General features: G+C 48.0%; 1 protein-coding gene across 2 annotated transcripts in view; it reads left to right on the top strand.

The window, feature by feature from the left end:
* Positions 1-14,146, top strand: part of MCMDC2 (minichromosome maintenance domain containing 2) — a 1,176,074-nt gene that overhangs the window by 559,783 nt on the left and 602,145 nt on the right. The gene's annotated exons all lie outside the window — the stretch shown is intronic.

Below are 14,146 nucleotides of genomic sequence, written 5' to 3'. Positions count from 1 at the left end.
ACGTAGGTTAATCCATCACTCTGTCTACTTTTTACATTCCCACTCATCCCCCCAAGGAAAAGGAGCGACTTCACCATATGGATGCAAAAATAGCATTGTTGTTCTACTTTGACCGCACGCAAGAATTCTGGGTAGCCGACCAACTCTTCGTGGAGTATGTCAGAGCGAAGAAAGGACAGGCTGTACAGAAGAGGACCGTCTCACAATGGATTGTGCTCTTTTTTAAAAATTTGCTATGCTTTGGATATATGCTGTGGGGGTTCCACCAGAGCCATGGCTGCTACCACTGCGTTAGCACGAAGAGTTCCAGTCCTGGTCTGCCAGCAGCAAAGTGGGCTTCCTTGTACACGTGTACCAAACACTACTGCCTGGAAGGTCAGGTACATAGGGATGGGCACTTTGCCTGTTTGGTCCTGTAAGACTTCCTTGTGTAAAATTGGTCCACTGACCCACCTCTGGGTAGGTATTGCTTGAGTATCTATTATAAGGTAAGGAATCTGCGGCTAGAAATCTCTATCAGATGAATACGTTACTTACCTTCTGTAATGCTTTATCTGATAGAGACTCTATCTAGCTGCATATTCCTTACTGACCCACCCATTCTTCCAACTCTGTGGACAGATTTCTAGGGACAGGGCTTTCCCCTTTCAGGGTCTTAGTTTTCCAAATCGGTGGTCAGTGTACATTGCCGCTCCGTGCTTCTGACATGGGAAGTCATGAAGAGTAACTGATGTTAGCATGCTGGGGTGGCACCTAAAAAGGCACCGTGCACATCACTTCCAGCGCAGACGGTGCAGATGCTGCCATGTGGAGCGAATAATGCCACCTACCAGTGCATAGGAGTACTGCTCAGCACAAATTTCAGGATCTAGTCTGCTGCCTGGGTATAATTCTATGTAAGGAATCTGCTGCTAGGTAGAGTCTCTACCAGATAAGGTGATACTGAAAGTGAGTACCTTGTTCTTTTAGTTGCTTGCCTCCCACATACAAGTCCTTGAGGAGAAAAGGAAGTAACTTCACTTGACAGTGTCCTACTAGTATAGAATTATGTCACTTGGCATGCTCTGTGGGCCAGGTTGCACATATTCCTCCCCACAAATGTTTTGAAGCTGTAATCTTCTTAGCATTGAAAGCCTTCCTACCAGTGATGTACTCCAGAGTGATGGTGATTCACATAGACAACACCACGGCCCTCTTGTACATCAGTAAACAAGGTGGCATCCACTCACTGCAAATCTGTCAGCAAAGAGTAGCTTTGTGGGAATGGGGATCATAATTATGTTCTTTCTACTCTCTTGCATTGTATTGACAAAACCAAAATGAACAGCGTGAGTAGGCATCCATAGTTGGCTCACAAGTGGGAGATTCTTCAAGAACTATGCAACCTCGCTTTTAAGACCCGGATCATCCACCCATAGATGCTGTTGCTACTCATTTGAGCAGAAAGTGATGCAAATTCACTTCTTGGATAGCCCTGACCATGTATTCTTAGAAGACAACCTGATGCTAGATTAAGCCAGTATAACTGCACCATCCCTTGGCTTCTCTCGTACTGAGTGTCTGCTGGAGGATCAAAGAGAACCAGAGATACTCACTCACCCTGTTGCCAAAGCTGGCTCTCGGATTTGCTCTATGTACTTGACAATTACCTGGCTCATCTATAATATCTAGTCATATTCTTACAGATGGGTTCTGCTTACCCTCCAACAGTCAGGTTTTTATTGGGATGAGTTGCGAAACCAGTAGTAGAGGTGGCTATCAGCAATGCCCAGACCACTGTCTTAAGGGGCCTGGGTGCATTTCTGGAATGAAATTCTAGGAAGCTTGTCTGCCCAGAGGAATTTTGAAACCAACGATTGTATTTCAGAGAAAAAGGTAGCTGGGATAATGTAGGGGAAGTTTTGTAGCATGTGCAGGACAAGATGATCATCTTAAAGAGGGCTGCTCTTCCCAGTTTAGTGATAGGGACGGAAGACCACATTTCTAGGTCCCTTACCAAAGGAGCAATGGTAAGACGTCAAGCCCTGTGCTGGTCTAATGCTACCATCATACCCAGATATTTGAAGTGATCACTGGCCACTTGCAAATGTGTGTGCACCAGCTGGTGCAGCAGGGCTCTTAGTACTTGTTGCCTTGTTCCAGTTCCAGTCACAGTGGATGTATCTCTAACACCCTCAGCAACTGTGTCAGCCTATCTAGTGTTTCCTCCGACACTAAATGTAGTGCAGCATATTGTCTGCTTATACCGACAACCTGTCCCCTGCCTCACTTTGCCATTGAAGCATCTCAATATGACAGTTTCTCCTGACCCTGAGGTTCCATTATATTAGCATAGAAGAAAGGGGAGAAAAGGCATCCATGGTGGGTTCCCCACTTGATAGGGAACAGAGGCAACATCAACCCGTTTACTCTGACCTGCACCCACAGTGCTTCATAGAAGGTTGCAATATAGGAGCAAGAAGGGACCAAGATTAATTAATTTGTTGGAACACCTGATGAAGAAAGGGCCAGTGGACCATCTCAGATGCTTTTTCATATTCCACTAAGACCATCACGGCAGAACCCTGAAAGGTTAATACCTTATTTAAGACCACCTGTAAACTACAAGAGAAGAACGATGCCAGTCTTATTTTATTTTAGCTCACTGTCCACTTTCGAATCTGATTAGGGTGGGAAGCTCCTATGAGGCAGGAGGCTTTCGGTTGGCGTCTCCCCTCTCGGAAGGCACACAGCCATCGATCTGCCTTGATTTACGAAGTAGCATTGTTCTGCTAACCTCAGCTGATATGTGTGACTTTTATAGGCCATCTCTCATCAGCCTGCGTTGGATGCATCAAAAACAAGTATTTGCAAAGCAATTGGTCTCGCATTTATGAGATTTTGCGCTATTGGCATTGTAAATGACAATGCCTTTTAATTATGTGTTGTTTTTAAAACAGGTAAATAAAAGACATTGTCATTTACAATGCCAATAGCCTAAACTCTCGCAAATGCGAGGCCCATTGCATCGCAAATGTGTTTAGAAGCGCGGCTACCACTATCAGCGTGGCATGCCATACTATGGAGAAAAAAAGTGTTGCGGGAGAGTATAATTTACTCAACCCTGCCGCATAATTTGGCCCTTCCTGCCGCATAATTCTAGGGACCCTCGTAATATTGCATTAGTGTAAGCCACAAAGGTCTGTGTGGTTGAGCATGAAGAAAGTAATTTATCTGATTCCCTGGTAATGTAGTTAGTTCAGATTATTTAGGCCGTGCTGCGGCAGCTACTGAGGTGTATATAAACTTTAGATTGTGATACTGTTGTTGAGCATGAATTGTTCCTGGACCAAAGAGTTCATCATGTAAGATTTTATGAACCCCTGTAGTCAGATGGACTCAGAAGTACATGTATGACTGCATTTCATAATACTTTATTTCGTGTTCGCACTTTGTGAAACTGACCAGGGATTTGTGCATAATTGCTGGACTGATCTGCGCCAAAATACCATAATGTTGTGTGGGTGGTGCAGATGGGTGAATTCGTTTTTCTAGGACACGCAGGGAACACCTCCCCAAAAAAACTTGCCCTTTAGGGGTTACGAACCTTACACAAGCTTGTACTCTATTTATAGACTCTTGAAGCCCTTGATAAATGTTACTAGTTTAAGACACCAACTGTAGTCTTGTGCAAGCCTCACGCCCGTCTGGATCTGCCTAGTAGCAGTTTTTCATGAAAAACGTTAGCTATCTTGTCGTGCAATGTGTATCAGCATCATTTTACTGGCTAATGAGCAACAGCAATAGATTTTGGTGGCATTTAGCAGCCCTGCCCTGGACCAAAAACAACTGCAGATCATGCCCCGCCCAGGACTCAAGCTGCTTCGGTATACCTTACAAACAATCTTTCCTTTTTAGGTTGAGCCTAGCGTTGCAGCGCATGCGTTGCTCGCATTGCGAGGCATGCAGTATTTAGTATAGTGTCGAAGCTCCGCCCACTCTCCGCCCATCTTTTTCATTGGCTTAGGTCCCAAATGCTGCCTTCCGATTGGTTTTAGGCTTGTTGGTCCCTCCTCATGACAGCCATGTCCTCATTTGTATCCTTTCATGGCTATAGGCCCCTTTACTCTGAACACTATTTTCTTCCCTGTCTCTTGCCCTCCCACCCGCATTCGTCCCTTCTTGCCCGCCCGCAATCCCGTTTCCAATGCAATAGGTCTTGCGTAAATGCGAGTCCTATCGCATTGCAAATGCTTGTTTTCATATCTCTCTTTCCTCCATCCGAGGTGATGGAACATGATTCTTTCTTTTGTTGCGAGCCTCCTAACATTGAAGGCTCTTGAAAGGCAGTGCGGGGCCCTGGGCAGCTGCCCATGTCTAGCCCTGCCGGAAAGGGCTGTGCTGGCGCGCCCAGAATCGTCTTTGGTCCTCTGCACATCCAGCTGTAGAGAGAGCGAGACAAGCGCCGATAGTGCCCCATCCGCACCCGACCAGAAGCGCAGGTTATAGGGGCTCCGCGTGCAGCGGGACCGTGGTTACCTTCACATAAATCACGCATCTTTATTCACATAAAGTTATTACACCAGCCTCCCACGGCATGTCCAGTGCAGTAGAACAGCCTGCATCCACACCACGCCGGCTCACAGAACCAGGGGCTGACTAGGCGCGCCCAGTGCGCACGGGGCGCGGTTACCTGTACATAAATCACGCCACCAGCCTTGTAAAGATGTCCCTTATTTTACATAAAGTTATTACATCAAACGCACACACCGCACACTCTCGAGGAGCGGTGACTTAGAAGCAGCAACAATGAAAGGGGTGGCTTTGTCCACTCTGCTCCTCTGCACATCCAGTGGAGCGCGGTCACCTATTCACAGTTCACGCACCAGCCCTGTAAAGACGCCCCATTTTGTACAGAGAGTGCTTTAACATAATCCGAACACTCTAATGGGCCGGGATGTGTAAGGAGAGGTGACTACAAAAGGGGGCGGTGCTGCACTTAAAACCGCAAGTGGATGCACACACCAGCGCTAGTGCGAGACGTTTGCGGGGCAGAGTCTGAAGCAATGGAACAGCCCTTCGAGGTGCCCCTCTCCCTGTCCGCAGCCGGGGGGCCCATAGCAGTATTCGATGCCACGGCAGAGCCCTCCGAATTACATGGCCCCTGGCTTGTGCACTACTAGGGCAGGTGGCAGTGCCCTGTCCGAAGCCACTGTGGAGTACCAACCGCATATCGAGGAGCCCAGAGCCGGCCCCCATCGCAGCCGGGAACAGAAGACAGGTGAGTTTGGGGTGTACCCACCCTTTCATCTACTGCTTTCACGAGGCAGGGACTCTGATGTCAGGGCATCTTCTGCCACCACTACTCTGCCGTGACTCTATATTTGTACCATGACCATAGCAACACTTCTCTGCAACAAGCCGGCCCTGTGGCAGGCGCACAACGCCCGTAGGGCTGCCCCCGTGTCTGAGCCCGGGCTGATGCATGGTTCAGGACATACATGCACACAGAGCTTGAGCTGCTGTGGGCTGACTGGGCAGTGGATGACGCCTTATCTCATCTGAGAATTCCACAGGCCTTTAAAAGTCCGATTGCTTGTTAATAAAACTTTTTTACACCGGTTCCCAGACCCTCTGCATTTCCACTCTGCCTATTTCTTAAACCTGTAAGTACTTTTGCTGCTACAATGACTTCTAGGAGGCAGTTCAGGGGTAGGTCAGGATTGACTACCACCCTATGTACGGTAAGGGTACCTCCCAAGGGTGGTTAGTTACTTGCCCTGAGGCTGCCTTTACCCCCACTACGCCTCCTGACAGGCACTGGTCTTGGGACACTAACCGGTTCACCACCATTGTGTGACTGGTACCAGGTCTCTCAGGGCAGTGGTGGTGATCCCATTTACCTGATCTGGGGGAAGTGCCTACTACCATCCTTTGGGATCACCAGCTTACCATCCATTCCTTCTACCAGTTAAAAGCTCCCAGGATTTCCTAAATGCTGCACTAGCCACCCCAGTGGTCACCTTTATCATGGAGCATGCTGCATCCCCTCCGTGGTGTCCTGGCTGCTGACAGTCAAAGCACAACCTCTTCTCCGATAGTTTCTTTAACTCTGGGTCCCCACTACTCTGCTTGCTGGAGGTCAGCTGTTTCTTGACACCCTACTTAGGATCTGACGCAACCTCTTTGGTAGACTTACTACCTCCCTCCCTTCCCTTCTTTGGGCCTAAACCCTATACTTGGGACCACCCCTGGGTTTTCTTGGTTACTATTGTCCTACCCCACTCATCTGGTATCTTGATCAGCTCTCTGGGGCTAGATAACCTTGAGTCTAGATGTTGGTGTAACTTTTCTGTAGAACAACTAGTTAGAATGTGCTCCTTAACCACCAAATTCTAGAGCCCACCAATTGTAGAGGCCGCCCTAAGTACCACGCTGTTCCCTTTTACCCAACCATCCTGAGCCTTTGCAGAAGTATTCTCTAAGTCCACCACATCTCTGTTGCCTCCTTTTGTGTTGTTTTAAACTTCTGTCTGTACTCTTTGGGAGTGAGACCAAACAACTCTACAAGTGCTTCCTTCATGTGGGTGTAGGACTCTGCCACCTCATCCTCAAATGTGAGTATCCTATCTCTACCAGCTACAGGCACTAACTCCAAGAATAGTGTCGCCCAGTGTTGTGTACCCACCTTCCTCATCCTAAGAGCTGTATCACGGGATGCTATACGCTGGTCTATGTCATCCACGTGGACATAGCTTGGACCAATCCCTTTGGGCAATCTGGCCTCTTGAGCACCCTTTTCAGATACCTCAGTCGCCTTTTGCTGCACCTTTCTCTTTGGGCCTCAAGCCCAGCTTTGCTGTTCTTTTCTTCAAAGGCCAGGCTTCGCTCCTCCGGCTCCAGGGCTGCCACCTCTTCCTAAACTGATCTCCTGCACTGAGGGAGCCCTTCACACTGTTTGCTCCAAGGGCACCCATGGCCTGGTGTTTGGGGCAAGGACCTTGTTCTCCCACCCCACACCTCTTCTGTTGCTGACAGTCCTGTCACCCTCCCCTTCTTCTTCCCCACTGGTTGTTCCATCTGTATCTCCAACAATAGTGGGGCTCTGTGGGCTTCCTCCCAAGCTTTGTGGTCCCTTCATTATAAACACAGGCCCTAGGTTGGCACCATATACTAGGGATGTATAAGTAAGTTAAGCTATGCCAAGTGGGGATAAGCTCATTAAACATATACCTATTCTTAAGGGTCTGAGCACTTGCACTGAGTCCTGATTATCAGGGCTCAGGGCCTTTCAGAGCCATTAAACCAGCACCTTGTACACAAAATGGGGGCTGAAAGTGGTGGTGAACCTGCAAAAAGCCTCCTGTGTCCTCAGCTGTGAGTAAGATTGAGGTAAAACCAATGGGAAACAAAAATGGTGATGCTCACATAAGAACTAAAATGGTGGACTGTAACACGAAGGACAATGTGAAACGAAACGTGGTGACGGATGAAACTGGTGCTAGAAAGGGTGGAGAAGGGAAGAAAGGGACTGATTACAAGAAGAAGTCACCTTATATGGGGTTGGTAAAACCACTGGGAGCTCATTTGTCCGATGCAACAAAAGAAAGGATATGGAGAGGGGAATTTGTCGATGTTTACTAGATGCTGCATAGAGAGATGCAAAAAGAACAATTGATGGACAGAATGCAGAACAATGTCATACATTCACCCCAGTACAGAGATCTGGGCCTAAATCCATCGTTTTTTTGCTCCCCATGCCATTCCAGTTTGAACCCAGCCATATGCAAATCAGTCTTGACCCTGCACCCAATGGGAGCTGCCACTCTAAACTGCTTTATGAAGGGAACTCTTTATAAGCCGAATCGCACCATGGCCATCCCAACGTACTCCCTCATTTCTCCAATCCCAATCCCAGAATCTGCCAAATAACAGGAGAACTCTTACACAAACAGGACTGTTGCCATGGTGACTAATAGAAGCTTTTAAAATATGTATTTGTTTTTGCGGCATAACTTAAACACATTAGCAGAGCCAATAGCTCTGGCTAAACACTTATAATGTCCCGAAGGCGAGACCGATTGCATTGCAAATGCCTTTTTCAGGTACTTGTAGCTGTTATAAAGGAATGCAAACACCGTCGGGAAAATTAAACATCTGTAAAGTCGTCCATGACGTGGCAGCAAGTTTGTGCCCTGCCCTGGTGCTCACACTAATGCTGCAAGCTGCGGCGCCTGGGGAGGCAACGTACGATCCATCCGCTGATGGGGTCCTACAATACAGCGCCACGCAAACATAGAAAAGGGACTGGTATGGGGAAGAAGGTGCAAGAGAAACTGCATGATGAGTGGGCTGTAGGCAACGAGCATGCAGAGTAGTCATCTTATGAGTCGGAGGCTTCCCTTCGAGTACAGTACATCATTGATTTAAAACAAACAAGGACAGGGAAGAGGGGGCAAAGGGACAGCACATGGTGGGAGTGCAAATCAGTAACACGGGAGACTGAGGAGGAGAGAGCAGAAACAACAAGCGTTCACACATGTGAGAGCAGCTGCTAAAAGGAACAAGCATTGGCCAATGCAAGAAATGTGCTACAGTCAATAGAACTGGAGGAAAAGTAAGTGGCCCACACAGGAACCAATGAAAATCCAGGAAAGAGAGGTAGCAGGATGTAAACCCTTTGCAGGCCATACCTTAAAAAAACAAGCCCAATTCCCCTTAAAGGGAACCCCAAACCAAGCAAATATACTACTAGAAAAAGCCCAACTGACGGTGGAGATCAAAAAGTGCAAAAAAGCCTAATAAAAAAATACAAGCAACGGAGCGGAAGCCACGGTGGGGGAAACAGCAGAAAAAAAGGCACATGTAACACAACTGTGGAATTAAGAGGAGGTGGGAGGAAGAATGCTATATTTGAATGTAAGCAGGTAGGGCGCGGAAGCTAAATACAGCAAGCAGTAACAGAGCAGGAAACCAAGAAACATATAGTCCCCCAAAGAACAGATTAAGAACCATAGCGGAATGAGACAGTACTAAGTCCCTGCCCTGTGGGAGGAACAGAAGAGAGAAAAGAGGGACAAAGAGTCAAGACTGATCACTAGCAATCAAGGGCTTTTAAAGGATACTAGGCCTCTGGGCACTTTAGCACTGTGGCCCAGTGTAAGGTGCGTGCGCTCTCTGAGTGTGTGTGGTGAAATTGGCCTGCCCTCCCATAGGAATGCATGAAGGATATGTGTGTCCATGGTAATTCCTGATGTGAGTGGAGTGCAGGGTCGAGTTTAGTATGTGCAAATAAATGCTGCGCAATGGTGTGCGCAGATTTATGGTGACTGGTGGAGAAGTGCCACTTCTAGAAGTTGGCATTTCTGTGTGCTGTGTGTCTGCCTCCCTGATGTGAATTGCATGTCTGGCTTGTGATTGACAGGAGCTGAGAGGGCTGGGGAATTCCAGGAGCCAGGGTGAGTCTGCCCGGTGGTGAATGGAGAGATCTGCATGTAGATGGGAGAGAGAGGAGTTGCACCTGGGACCTGAATGGGGCTGGGCCTTGCCTCCACAATGCTTGCTCCACCTCCTGAGGTGCGTCTGATGTCCCTGGCCTGTCCTGTGAATAGAGAGGGGAGTTGAACAAAACAAAGTGCTCCTGAACAAGTTGTGTCTGGTTCTCCCCTTGCCCTACAGTTGCAGAGCAAAGGAAAATGCTGTATAAAAGAAGTGGCTGTGACCCCATGAAAATGTTCTTGTTTGTGGACTTGAATCTACCAGGGACGTGCTGCTGCTGGGGCTCAGGGGAAGGCTTGCCTGCCTGGGCCCTGCCCTGCCCCTGGAGGACTGCTTCTTGGGACCCTTCTGCCTTGCTGGAACTCCAGGACTTCTTGGACTTTGTGCTTTTATCCCTAGCGCCTGGGAGCGCTTTATCTTAATGTGCCCTTTATTATTAGGAGGAACCTCGGTGCCTTGCCCTTGCAGCGCTGGACTGCGATCGTCTTTGAGGGAACCCTCAGCATAGGGATTCCCCCGTCATGCGAATTTAACTGCGGGTGCCCACCCCGCTTACGTGCTCGCTAGCGGGTGCCCACCCGCTGTATATTTTCAATTTAGAGGGAGCCTACCCCTCATTGTGCCTGCCAAGAAGATACCACCGCCGCCGGCCCGATCGCAGCAGGAAGTCGTCGGGCGGGACTTCCGGTTTCGAAGGGAAGTCCCGCACACACCCCCTCGAGAGGAGAAGAAGCTGCCCGGAGGGAGCAATATGGCGCCTACCTGTGCGGGGCTCCCATGGCTTAGGGAGAGCCCCGCAGGCGCCACCGAGTGCAGATGGAAGGCGGAGGGGGCTTGAGGCACATTGCCGGTGCCTGCCCCCACCGCGTGTGAAGAGCTGGGCTGACGGGTGAAGAGATGAGCCCCGCATCAGAGCCGGTGAGTAAAGCCGGCTGGGGGGAGTGAAGTCCAGGCTCCGCGCCGGTGCCTCTCTCCAGAGCAGCCCCGCTTTGCAGAGGGCTGCTCCAACGTTTGGCCTCATGATCCTTAGAGCACAGAGGGGCCCCTGATTTTCCCCCGCAATTGCTCCAACCTCGGGCATATTTCATTTTAAAAAGCGCTAGTGCGCTCCACGTTTTGGGGGCAAGTTCATTCTCTTTATTGTGGCCTAATTATTTCAGGAGCCAGTGTGCTCCATAGGACATGATTATTGGTAGAGCCTAGGTGGCTCGCACGTTGTGCTGATTGTGTTCCAGAGCCCCGTGGCTCCGATGAAGGGGGCACATTTATTTAAATGGCCGCTGAGAGCCCATGCCTCATTTCCCCATTTCCAGCTGCCCAGCAAGTAGTGGGCAGCTGCACCGTTTAGGTCTTTTCTTTTAGGGGACATGGTTTGAATTCAGAAGTGAAACGCACTCCCTCGCCCCCATCTTGTGTTCACAGCTGCGCAGCACTTAGTGCCAGCTGCTACGTTTAGGCCTGAGTGCGCACCCTTGACTGTCGCTGCCTAGGCAGCAGCCCTGACTTTGTGGACATAGGGCATTTGAGCCCCTTTTTGAGATGGCCAGTTGGCCAGGGGGATTGTTAGTATTATAGGGTGCCAGGCCCTACTGTTATTTTGGGTGCTAGGGAATGTGATTCCTGTAGAATGATTTACGCACCTGTGTTGATACCTCTCAATGTGTTTAATGATTATGAGGTTGGTTCACATATTATGGTTTATGCTAGTGAGATTTATTTCCTAATGTGAGTTATACTTAGGAGGTTAGGGTCTAATGTGTTTAGGCTTGTGAGAGAATTGCATAATGTGTTTATGCTGATGAGGTTGGCGTACAATGAGTTTGGCGCCTAATGTGATACTGTGCATAATGTAGTTTATGTCACAGGCTGATGCTAAGTACAGTGATTACCAGTAGTTACTGGTTGTGTTCTATGTTTATGATAAGTTCTTCATTTACTAAGTTCACTTTGTGATGGTACTGACAGTGGTCCAGTTGGCCCTGTCAGGTGTAAATAATCCCTTGTAAATATTGCCCAGTGCCAGTTGGCACAGTGTATAATATGTGATTACTATTCTAATGTGTTATGATAATACAAAGGCTATTTTTATATATAACCTTGTGTGGAGTACCTTTTGTGGTGTGCCTGGGATGTTGTTGCTATGTGCGTGCGCAAATTCTTTACACATAGGATAGGATAGGATACGCCTGACTGCTCGTGCCAAGCTACCAAGGGGGTGAGCAGGGGATATCTTTGGTGTGTAACTTCCTTGCCCTGACTAGAGTGGTGGTTTCTGCCTGGCGTTGGCGCAAGCCTTAGCCAACCAGAAATCCCATTTCTAACAGGGGCCTACTCCCCAGACCCTTACGTCTTCACTCCACAATGGTGCTGATGGAAGGCCTTTATTGCAGCTCTTTGCTGCCAGGGCTGGGCAAACCACTGCAGCTGCGCAAGCTGACGCCCGCTTTGTACAGAGATCACAGGGCCTACCCTTTTGCTGGCTTGCAGCAGGCACAGCTGGTCCACCCAGTCCGAGTCTGCATGTCTTCAGGGGCCACAGAGAAGAGAGTGTGGAACTGCTTCCCCAGGATTTCACCGCAGCTGCCTCTATCAGGACTGCGGCTGGAAGAAAGTTTGTGACTCTGGAGTGACCGCCATGACACACAGTCCGCACCCATCTCGGAGCGGCCTCTTTGTGTAAGCAGCCACACCAGATCCTCTGGGCAAAAAAGGGTGCCCCAATGATCAGCCCAGATCCCAACAGCTCCACCATGTGTAGGATGCAGACAACTGGGCCAGTGCAACAGGATTGTGCCAAATAGATGATCCATTCAGGGAGCATGCAATCACTGCATGCCATGCTTCACTTACTGTCAGCCTTCCCCTCTAGATAAACCAATATTTGAGCAACAAACAGCCTTCAGTGTGCTGCCTTGACTCGTCCTCCGGGCAGTTCAATCGTTTTTCTCCAGCGACCAGGATCAGACTCGCTATCTTGGTGGTTCAGTCTTGATCCAGTTAGGCTTCACCAGTGGTTTTCAAACACCTTCTGGATCGCTCCATAGATAAACCTTGCCTGACTCCTACCTATCAGGAGCCCCAACGATCCCATAAGCACTCCTGGATTGGCTTCCACTACTTCGCCCTTACTCATCAGAAGACTTAGCCGTCATTTAAGTGCTCACTACAAACTCTCCTGTCCTGGTGATGACCTCCTATTACCTAGAGGTTGAAACTCCGTTGACTACAGACATTATATAGACTCCAATTTGTGACCCCATTTCTATAAGTCACTCAAGGAGTCAAGAGTCGTACGTCTTTTATTCTGATGCACTTTTCACTTTCTATGCAGATTGGCACCCTTTTATGTTTTTGAACACTTTCTCCCACATAATTATTGTTGATTTTATTTGTGAATTTTGTGAATAAATTGCATCAATTATGAATCGTGGTTGGGTCATGAACTATTTAGTCAGGCCATTAAGTGCCTAAATTGTATAAATGTCTTGATTTATGTATCCTTTATGGATAGCAGTTGCATCCACCCAGTTATTAAACTGTTATGTTTTGAATGAGTCTACAGAACCATTGCTGTTTGTAATAATTTACTACCCCAGGTTCCTGGTTTAGCAGATTGGGCATGCCCTTGTTTCCTTTGCAAGATGGATGGTACCGGCGTGGGAGTGCTAACGAATGAGGGCCCTCATATCTCTTTGTCTTTCCTATTCTATTTGTCACAGGACCTTTGTGAGGACCTTTTGCCTAGTTCCTGTTTTAACCTGACCCTGGCTCTTGTCTCTGCAATAAATGTATCTCTTATATACTTAGGGTTGCCTCCGTTAAAAAAAAAGAATTACTGTCATCTTGTTCTTGTTTTGAGATTATGGAAGAGCCAGGGCCTGAACTTAAGTAGCAATTTGTGATCATTCTTCTGCATTCATTTTCAACATGACAGCTCTGCCTCTGATGCTTTAAAACTCATTTATAAACAGTTTGGCTGGCTCTAAATTACTTTTGAAGTGAATACTTCTTTCTTTTCTCTTTTTAAAGTTATACTTAAAAGAAGAAAATAACAGATTTAAATTAGTTTCCCAATGTTTTCCTGGCATTAGCATCGAAATGCCATGCTTGTAGTACACTGAAAATACATCCCATGCCAATAAAAATATTGGCCACTTGTAAATCTTGCCTGCCCTTTCCTGACTACCTTTGCCTTTGTTTTTTTTTTTATAACCGAGCTTTTATTGTGTGCCAAACACCAACATAAAACATATACACCACCTTTATTGTAGTAGCACCACAGTATGTATGTCACAGTCCAATTTTACGGATCCAGACCATAATATTTCCACCATCGCCCCTGAACTTCCCATGTTTTTGTGGGCAGCCTCATGCAGCATAAATAGGCTTCTCCTGCTGGGTGCGCCAGTCCAATCCCGCTCTCCATTCCACCAAGAAAGGGGCCTGTGGAGAGTTCCACCTCTGGCAATATTGCGCTTGGCAACCAAGTTCATCCATTATGCCCAGTAGGGCCACTCTGGGGAAGGATTTAGGGGATGATCCAGCACCCACGAGAGTTCTTGCTTTATCTTCTGTCAGTAGCGAGCCATCACAGGACAGACACAAATCAGATGATAAAAGTCTGCAGCGGGCGCAGAGCAGCAGAAGCAATTTGGTGAGGAATCCTACA

Source organism: Triturus cristatus, chromosome 5_1 (assembly GCF_964204655.1).
Source record: "Triturus cristatus chromosome 5_1, aTriCri1.1, whole genome shotgun sequence".
In the NCBI taxonomy this organism is placed as follows: Eukaryota; Metazoa; Chordata; class Amphibia; order Caudata; family Salamandridae; genus Triturus; species Triturus cristatus.
The sequence above is the reverse complement of the archived record's forward strand: the minus strand, read 5'-3'. Positions and strand labels throughout refer to the sequence as shown.